We start from the raw sequence: 8203 nt of genomic DNA, 5'->3' as shown, positions 1-8203 counted from the left end.
TGTCTGTTATCTTATTTTCTAATGATGTATCCTATTTTAGCAACAACTTTCCCTGGCATATGTTTCACGGTAGAAGGGCTGTGTTCTTAGTCTCCCAGGCAGTTGCTGCTCGGGAACCACAGATGCTTGCCTATCTCTACAAACCCGACTCTTGCTGGTAGAAAGCTCTGTTGTGCACTGGGTGTGTTCATATCCATTCAGCACACAGACCCAGTGGATTTTTTTGGTGGTGGTGGTGATGTTCTTGTTGGTCTCTTTATTCTTGTTGGTGTCTTTCTCATCCCTCAGGGCAGTGCTGAGAGAGAGCCATCCCCCTTGACAAAGGGAGAAGGTGGTGGATAAAGGGTGCTTGACAGGTGTGTCGGTTAGCTGTGATACAACCCAGCGCTATACAACGATTATCACTTTTTCAGTCCACAGATACACTTTTGGGCTAAGTCAGATGTCTAAGCTGAAGCTGGCTAGGGGTGGCTCTCCTCCAGGTATTTTTCCTCCTCCTGGGACCGGATGCTAATATAAGCATGTTCTTATGAAGGGCAAGCCCAAGAATGCAGACGCTTTTCCAGTTATTCTGTGCATCGTATCTGCTCACTTCACATGGACCAAGACATGTTAAGTGTCTGCACATGGTTAAGTGCTGAAAACCAGGTGCGTGGAAGGACAGCCTACCTACTAAAATGAGGAGGGAGAGGCAGAGTTAGAATTTAAGTCTAATTACTGCCAGAACCTGTGCCCTTGCCACCATGCCACTGATGGCAATTCATTTTGAGATTTAAGAAGCGAAATAATGTGGAAGAAAAGACAGCTTAATAGACCTCGGCAAAAATTTAACAGCCTTCTCTGAAATCCCTAAACTCATTACCACTGGCTTAAGTGCTCAGAAAGTTACTTTTTAACAGGAGAAAAAAAAAAAAAAAGGTTCCCAGTCTTTCAGCTCCCACCCCAAATACAAAACAATCTACCAAGATAGCACTCGCTAAAATCTTGTTTAATTATCCAGGAGTTTGATGAGAGAGAATGTTTCATAATTTATAAGTCAATTCTTATTTAGCCAAATTAGGTCTTTAATTCTTGTGTATTATAGCAACTGTAATATACAATTACGTGTTACATAGGAAACAAACCCATAAAGCAAAATGAACCAATCAATATAGCTCGTTCCCCATAGAATTCTATTTGTGGTTTTTAACGAGCCAAACTCCAGAACTAAGAATCGATATCCATTATGATTCTTTTAGGAAGGAATGGTGGTCACATCCTGTCACAACCAGAATTACCAACAGAAAGTTCCCTTTAGCCTGTTTCTCTGAGGCCGAGGCAGCAGCGTATGGCGATGGTGCTTGACTGATCCCGTTACGGCGACATTTGCTACTATAAATAATTTAGCAGGTGCACATTTATCTCTGTCAAAGTCTTTCACTTTGATAGAGAGAAAGGATGTAGTTGGTGGACAGATAGGCTCAGCTCTCTGACTCACAAAGTCAGGGCCTCCCAGAGGTGGTATGACAGCATCTCGGGCACAGATGCCAACAGTGACCCTGGGGCAGTGAACGCAGAGAGCAGGATGTGTTACTAGGAGTACACAACAGCCAAGGTCCGGCTGCCGGATCATGGTAAGGGACCAGGGACCTCTGGTGGTCCTCCTGTTGGAGAAAAAGGCGGGGGCAGGGAGAAAGGAAAAGGAGGGAGGAGGGAGGGAAAAAGTAAAGGAAGGAGGAAGAGAAAGAGGGCAGGATGGAGGGAGGGAGGGAGGGAGAGAGGAAGATGAGAGAGAGGGAGGGGGGACGAGGAAGGAAGGATGAGAGACGTAACGGAAGGGGGCAGAAACAAGACAAAAAGAAGAGAGGGCAGAGTGACTGAGGCCCCATAGTTTGTGTTAGACCCCTAGGAGGGGACCTGACTGATGAGTTGAGGAGCTAAACAATGAACCTGATCTGTGCAGGCTTTGGGAAAATAAAAACTAGCCCTTATTCAGTACTTGCTGGGTGTTCAGACTGTACAACATCCTGACAATGGAAACATCTCTTCTGTACCATCCAGTATGGTGGCTGCCTATCATACATGGCCGTGATGCACTTAAAACATGACTCGTACAACCAAAGACCTGAACTTTAATTTCATTTTCATTCAGTTCAGTCGCTCAGTCATGTCCGACTCTTTGCGACCCCATGAACTGCAGCACGCCAGGCCTCCCTGTCCATCACCAACCCCCGGAGTTCACCCAAACTCATGTCCATTGAGTCGGTAATGCCATCCAACCATCTCATCCTCTGTCGTCCCCTTCTCCTCCTGCCCTCAATCTTTCCCAGCCTCAGGGTCTTTTCAAATGAGACAGCTCTTCGCATCAGGTGGCCAAGGATTGGAGTTTCAGCTTTAACATCAGTCCTTCCAATGAACACCCAGGACTGATCTCCTTTAGGATGGACTGGTTGGATCTCCTTGCAGTCCAAGGGACTCTCAAGAGTCTTCTCCAACACCACAGTTCAAAAGCATCAATTCTTTGGTGCTCAGCTTTCTTCACAGTCCAACTCTCACATCCATACATGACCACAGGAAAAACCAAAGCCTTGACTAGATGAACCTTTGTTGGCAAAGTAATGTCTCTGCTTTTGAATATGCTGTCTAGGTTGGTCATAACTTTCCTTCCAAGGAGTAAGCGTCTTTTAACTTCATGGCTGCAGTCACCATCTGCAGTGATTTTGGAGCCCCCCAAAATAAAGCCTGCCACTGTTTCCACTGCTTTCCCATCTATTTCCCATGAAGTGATGGGACCAGATGCCATGATCTTAGTTTTCTGAATATTGAGCACATAGACCACAGCCTTGTTTAACTCAATGAAACTAAGCCATGCCCTGTGGGGCCACCCAAGATGGACAGTTCATGGTGGAGAGGTCTGACCGAATGTGGCCCACTGGAGAGGGGAATGGCAAGCCACTTCAGTGTTCTTGCCTTGAGAACCTCATTTTCATTAACTTTTTGGAAATCACCACATGTGGCTGATAGCTACTCTATGAGACAGCACAACTCTATATTAAGACTATACATGCATTAATTCACTTAATCCTTGCAACAACTATTATCTTCTCCATTTTGCAGATAGAGGGGTGAGGCACAGAGAAGTTAGCACCTCGCCTGAGGTCACACAGCTGGTAAGCCAAGAGCCATGAATCACAGTCCTTGTGCTTTATATTGACCTTTAGTCCCAAACAAAGCAGATTTTTACAGGAAGAGAGAAAATATTGTGTTGTGATGACAAAAGTGGAGCCCACAGACGTGTACAAGCTCTTTGGGATTTGAATGGAAGGAGCCGTGCATGTCCTAGGGTGCCATACGTGGGCGGCATCTCAGAGCCCCACTGCCCCTGGCTGCTGCTTTCTGCTTTGGAACTGGCTGTTCTGGATGAATTGGGCACAGCTTTTCCCTGGTGTTTTTCTTGGAATCTCAGTCTTGCGAGGGTAAAACGAGGATGGTGGAGGAAGGGGAAATAAGTGATCAAAAGCATCAGAGAAGAACCACGTTCCTCTCTTTGAGGCTCACTTGTGTGTACTCATCTCAGGGGTTCAGGCTGCATGTTTTCCTCTATCTAGCGTTTCTCTCACTTATCTGACCTCTAAAATGTTTTGGGAGTGGGTGAGTGGTATATTGATTGGCTGAACATATATTAGAAAAGGTTGAATTATAGCAATTTTGAATTTTGCTCTGGACCTGAGGGTAGGCAGATGTAGGTATATGTGCTTAGGCCTTAGTACATGGACTACTGCTGGATGGACCTCTGGCTCTCTGGGTCTTGCTAATTGCAGATATTGTCACGTATCAGCCTCTGTAATCATGTGAGCCAAGGGCTTTATCATAAAGAGTGGGCTCACGTGATTGTGGGCATTGAGATGTCCAAAGATCTACAGTTAGCAAACTAGAGAACAAGGAGAGCCAGCGGTGTAGATGAAATCCAGCCAAGTCCAGGGGCCTGAGACCCAGGAAAACTGATGGTGTAGGTTCCAGCCTGAGGACAGGAGAAGACTGATGTCACAGCTCAGGCAGGCAGGCAGGAGGTGTCCCTGTTACTCAGCCTTGGTGTTCTCTTCAGGTCTTCCCTTGACCGGGAGAGGCCCACCCACCCTGGGTAGGGCAATCTGCTCTACTCTGTAGATTCAGATGCTAATCTCCTCCAGAAAGACCCAGACTACGGGCACCACATAGTCCAGTCAAGTTGATATATAAAAATCAATCATCACATGTAAGATAAATTTATTTTTAAACAGTGTGTAAGTTACATTTTCTGTAGCCTCCAGGCATATTTGCAGATAAAATTCCTGTAAATTTAATGCAACATTAATCTGAAAAGGAAAATAGTATTCTTTGTTTTTCCAGACTTTTTGGGTGTTCCATAGTGCATTCATAATTAAACCCATTGTTTTAAATGTAGACACAGTTTACCTGAAAAGGTATCCAGAGATTGAAGGAGAATATATTGATTTGACTACTTTGCCAACAAAGATCCACTAATCAAAGCTATGGTTTTTCCAGCAGTCATGTATGGATGTGAGAGTTGGACTATAAAGAAAGGTGAGCACTGAAGAACTGATGCTTTTGAACTGTGATGTTGGAGAAGACTCTTGAGAGTCTCCTGGACTGCAAGGAGATCCAACCAGTCCATCCTAAAGGATATCAGTCCTGAATATTCACTGGAAGGACTGATGTTGAAGCTGAAACTGCAATCCTTTGGCCACCTAATGCGAAAAGACCCTAGATTGGAAAAGACCCTGATGCTGGGAAAGATTGAAGGCAGGAGAAGAAGGGGACAATAGAGGATGAGATGGTTGGATGGCATTACCAACTCAATGGACATGAGTTTGAGTAAGCTCCGGGAGTTGGTGATGGACAGGGAGGCCTGGTGTGCTGCAGTTCATGGGGTTGCAAAGAGTCAGACACGATTGAGTGACTGAATTGAACTAATACTGATTATGTTATTTGATAGTGAAGCTAACATATTCTTTAAAGATAAGGTTGGGTTTTGGGTTTTTTTTGTTTTTTTTTTTGTATCCTGACTTTGTACTCTATGGCCTTTTTTCTTTTCTGAACTCCCTTAAGGCCTTGATAAAATCACATTCCCTACCCACTAGTTTTCTAATTTTCCTTTCTCCGTAATTTGTCAAAACCTGCTCTTGGGACAGTAATCTGAGAACTGCATTAATTTAATCATTTGGACTATTGGCAAATACCTGTTGGAATTTCACTAGTGCCTGGCCCTGGGTCCCACACTGGGATCCAGAGAAGAGTGAGACCTTGCCAGTTCTAGTGACCTGGTAGGAACCCACCTGTGTTGTCAAGGAGAAAGTTCTCAGGCAAGGTTACCCCAGAGGATGACACATGGAAAAGAGACAGTGTTCTCAGTGGAGCGCAGGTCAGAACAGCTCAGAGGTTTCCAACATGCCAGCGTGGCCCTCCCTGTGTGAATGCCTCAGGGTGGCTGGAGACCTGCCTGCCATGCTGGCCTGGGGCTGTGGGCCCCTGAGGCCGGGGCTGGGGGAGGGGAGAAGGAGGCTCGGGACACTGGACAGACCCAGGCCTGCCCCGCGCACCGGGAAGCTTGGGACACTGGACAGACCCAGGCCTGCCCTGCGCGCCGGGAAGCTCGGGACATTGGACAGACCCAGGCCTGCCCCGCGCGCTGGGAACCTCGGGAGAGCTGCCTGATGGGGACAGAGCGCTGATGCTCTCTTGGGAGAAACCCAACCCAGTCTGCCCCCTAACATAAGGTGACCATATAACTTATCATCCAAACCTGAACACTTCTGAGAATCAAATGAGGAGCTCGCAGAAGCTGTACCGTGACCATAAGCAATGTCTGTAAACCATGACTTTCCTGGGGAAATTGGGTACCTGGTCCCTCTGCCTTGGCATGAGTTAGACTTTTATGTTAATGGCCATTCACCACCTGCTTCGAGAGGAAGTAGTGTATATAAAGAGTAGGATTCGATACAATACAGAGTCTTAGTCCCCAACACCAGAGATCCAGATTCAATATGTCCAGGATGGTATCTAGAATATGCATTTTAATCAGTTTCCCATGTTATGGTCTGAGGATCACACCTTGAGCAATGCTGGGCCTCCTTGGGGCCAGGGTCGAATATGAATGTGAACCTTTTCATTCCTGTCTGTGTAACTTTGGGAATGTGACTTTTTTAGTCCTTCACTTCCCCAACTGCAAAATGGACTTAATATTGACCTCATAGAGGAGTCTGTGGATTAGAATAATCAGAGTTAAAGCACTTAACACAAAGTTTGGTGCATTACAAGCCATTGAAATATATGAAATGGCCATTTCTGTAGTTCAAAGACATGGAGTGCCAGTGATTTCATATGGTTCAGTCGAATAATTAAGAGGGAAGTGTTCTGAAGGCTTCTTGAAGTTTGTTTCACTGGGAATTTATCCTTAGGTGTTTCGGTAGGCAATACCCAGGGCAGGTTCTTCAGACAAGGCAGAGGGAACTATATACTGCAGAGTGGATGTTATGTCTCCTGAGCATCTCAGCCTGCTGGACTGACCCAGGGCAGCATTTCCCTAACTGTAGCTAGCAGGCAAATCACCTTCTTGTTGTAATGCAAATTCAAACCCAGGGTTGGCTAGAAAACAAATTCAAACCCAGGTTGGTGGGAAAGGGTGGGAGCTGGGAGGGTGGTTCAAGAGGGAGTGTACATATGTATCAGTTCAGTTCAGTCGCTCAGTTGTGTCCGACTCTTTGCGACCCCATGAATCGCAACATGCCAGGCCTCCCTGTCCATCACCAACTCCCAGAGTTTACCCAAACTCATGTCCATTGAGTCGGTGATACCATCCAGCCATCTCATCCTCTGTCGTCCCCTTCTCCTCCTGCCCCCAGTCCCTCCCAGCATCAGAGTCTTTTCCAATGAGTCAACTCTTCACATGAGGTGGCCAAAGTACTGGAGTTTCAGCTTTAGCATCATTCCTTCCAAAGAACACCCAGGGCTGATCTCCTTCAAAATGGACTGGTTGGATCTCCTTGCAGTCCAAGGGACTCTCAAGAGTCTTCTCCAACACCACAGTTCAAGAGCATCAATTCTTTGACGCTCAGCTTTCTTCACAGTCCAACTCTCACATCCATACATGACCACTGGAAAAACCATAGCCTTGACTAGACGGACCTTTGTTGGCAAAGTAATGTAGACTTATGGCTAATTCATGTTGATGTATGGCAGAAATCAAACCAATATTGTAAAGCAGTTATCCAAAAAAAAGCTCAGGGTTGAGCTTGAACCTTTGCAAATTGCTCAAGCACCCAGATAATACTGCTGCTTCTGCTGGTGATCCAGGGACCTCACTTTGAGAAGTAAGGGTACAGGAAGCTCAAAGGGACATCAATTTTTAAAGCTGTCCCCAGGGGTCTTAACTCTCCAGTGAATAAAAATGCAGTGCTCCTCTTCCTCAATTGAATGATATGAATGAATATCTCTTAAGGGCATCAACGGTGTCCTTAAGTTAATTGGTTTTTTGGAAGTATTTTTAGCAAAATTACTGTGCATTTATCTTAACACAAATCCAGGAATTTGAATATATTCATAATCTGATAAATGAAGGTTTCCCTTTTAAAGAGTGCTTTTTTTCTTATTGCTATGCAGAGAAGTATGGAAATTTAGAGCTTAAGTGCATTTATTCATTCATCAAACATTTTTTTAACCTAACCATGTGCTCTGAATTCTGACAGGTTTTGGAATAAAGAGAGAAAATCAGAAAGGGACTCTAGAGAAGGTTCCAGAGCTAGTGAAGATGCTGCTGGGTCCAGATCATAGAATTCCTGACCCATAGTGTTTCTTCCTTGATACAGCAATTATTCTGTGGCAGGATTTCAAAAATAAAATTCTGCAAGCCCAAATTCTATGTTTCCCATTCTTTTTCACTGGGTACATTGTCTAAATGCTCTGTCATAGAAATAAATGGCCAGGAGATATGTACATTTTCCTTTATGGAATCAGTTTTCCCAACTATATGATGAGAAATTGGTTTAGATAATTTCTAAGACCACTTCCAACTACAAAATGTATAGTTCAAAGCAGGGATGGGAGTTTTGGTCTCAATCTATATCTCCTCTTTGAACTTTTGGGCCAGTTTTGAGCTTGGGAGTTCATTCAGTTTTGCTCACCCACCTGCATCACAGGAGGGCCAACATCAAGGGGTGTAGGATAA

At 45.0% G+C, this 8203-nt stretch overlaps 1 long non-coding RNA gene across 1 annotated transcript; it reads left to right on the top strand.

Moving 5' to 3' along the window:
• Positions 1 to 1249: 1249 nt before the first annotated feature.
• On the top strand, positions 1250 to 7880 carry LOC133234930 (uncharacterized). The gene is made up of 3 exons (XR_009732364.1): positions 1250 to 1389; positions 3097 to 3149; positions 7725 to 7880. It is a non-coding gene; the product is annotated as an uncharacterized LOC133234930 (long non-coding RNA).
• The last annotated feature ends 323 nt before the right edge of the window (positions 7881 to 8203 follow it).

The sequence above is a fragment of the Bos javanicus genome, chromosome 22 (genome assembly GCF_032452875.1).
Source record: "Bos javanicus breed banteng chromosome 22, ARS-OSU_banteng_1.0, whole genome shotgun sequence".
NCBI lineage: Eukaryota > Metazoa > Chordata > Mammalia > Artiodactyla > Bovidae > Bos > Bos javanicus.
This window is presented reverse-complemented; position numbering and strand designations above follow the sequence as displayed.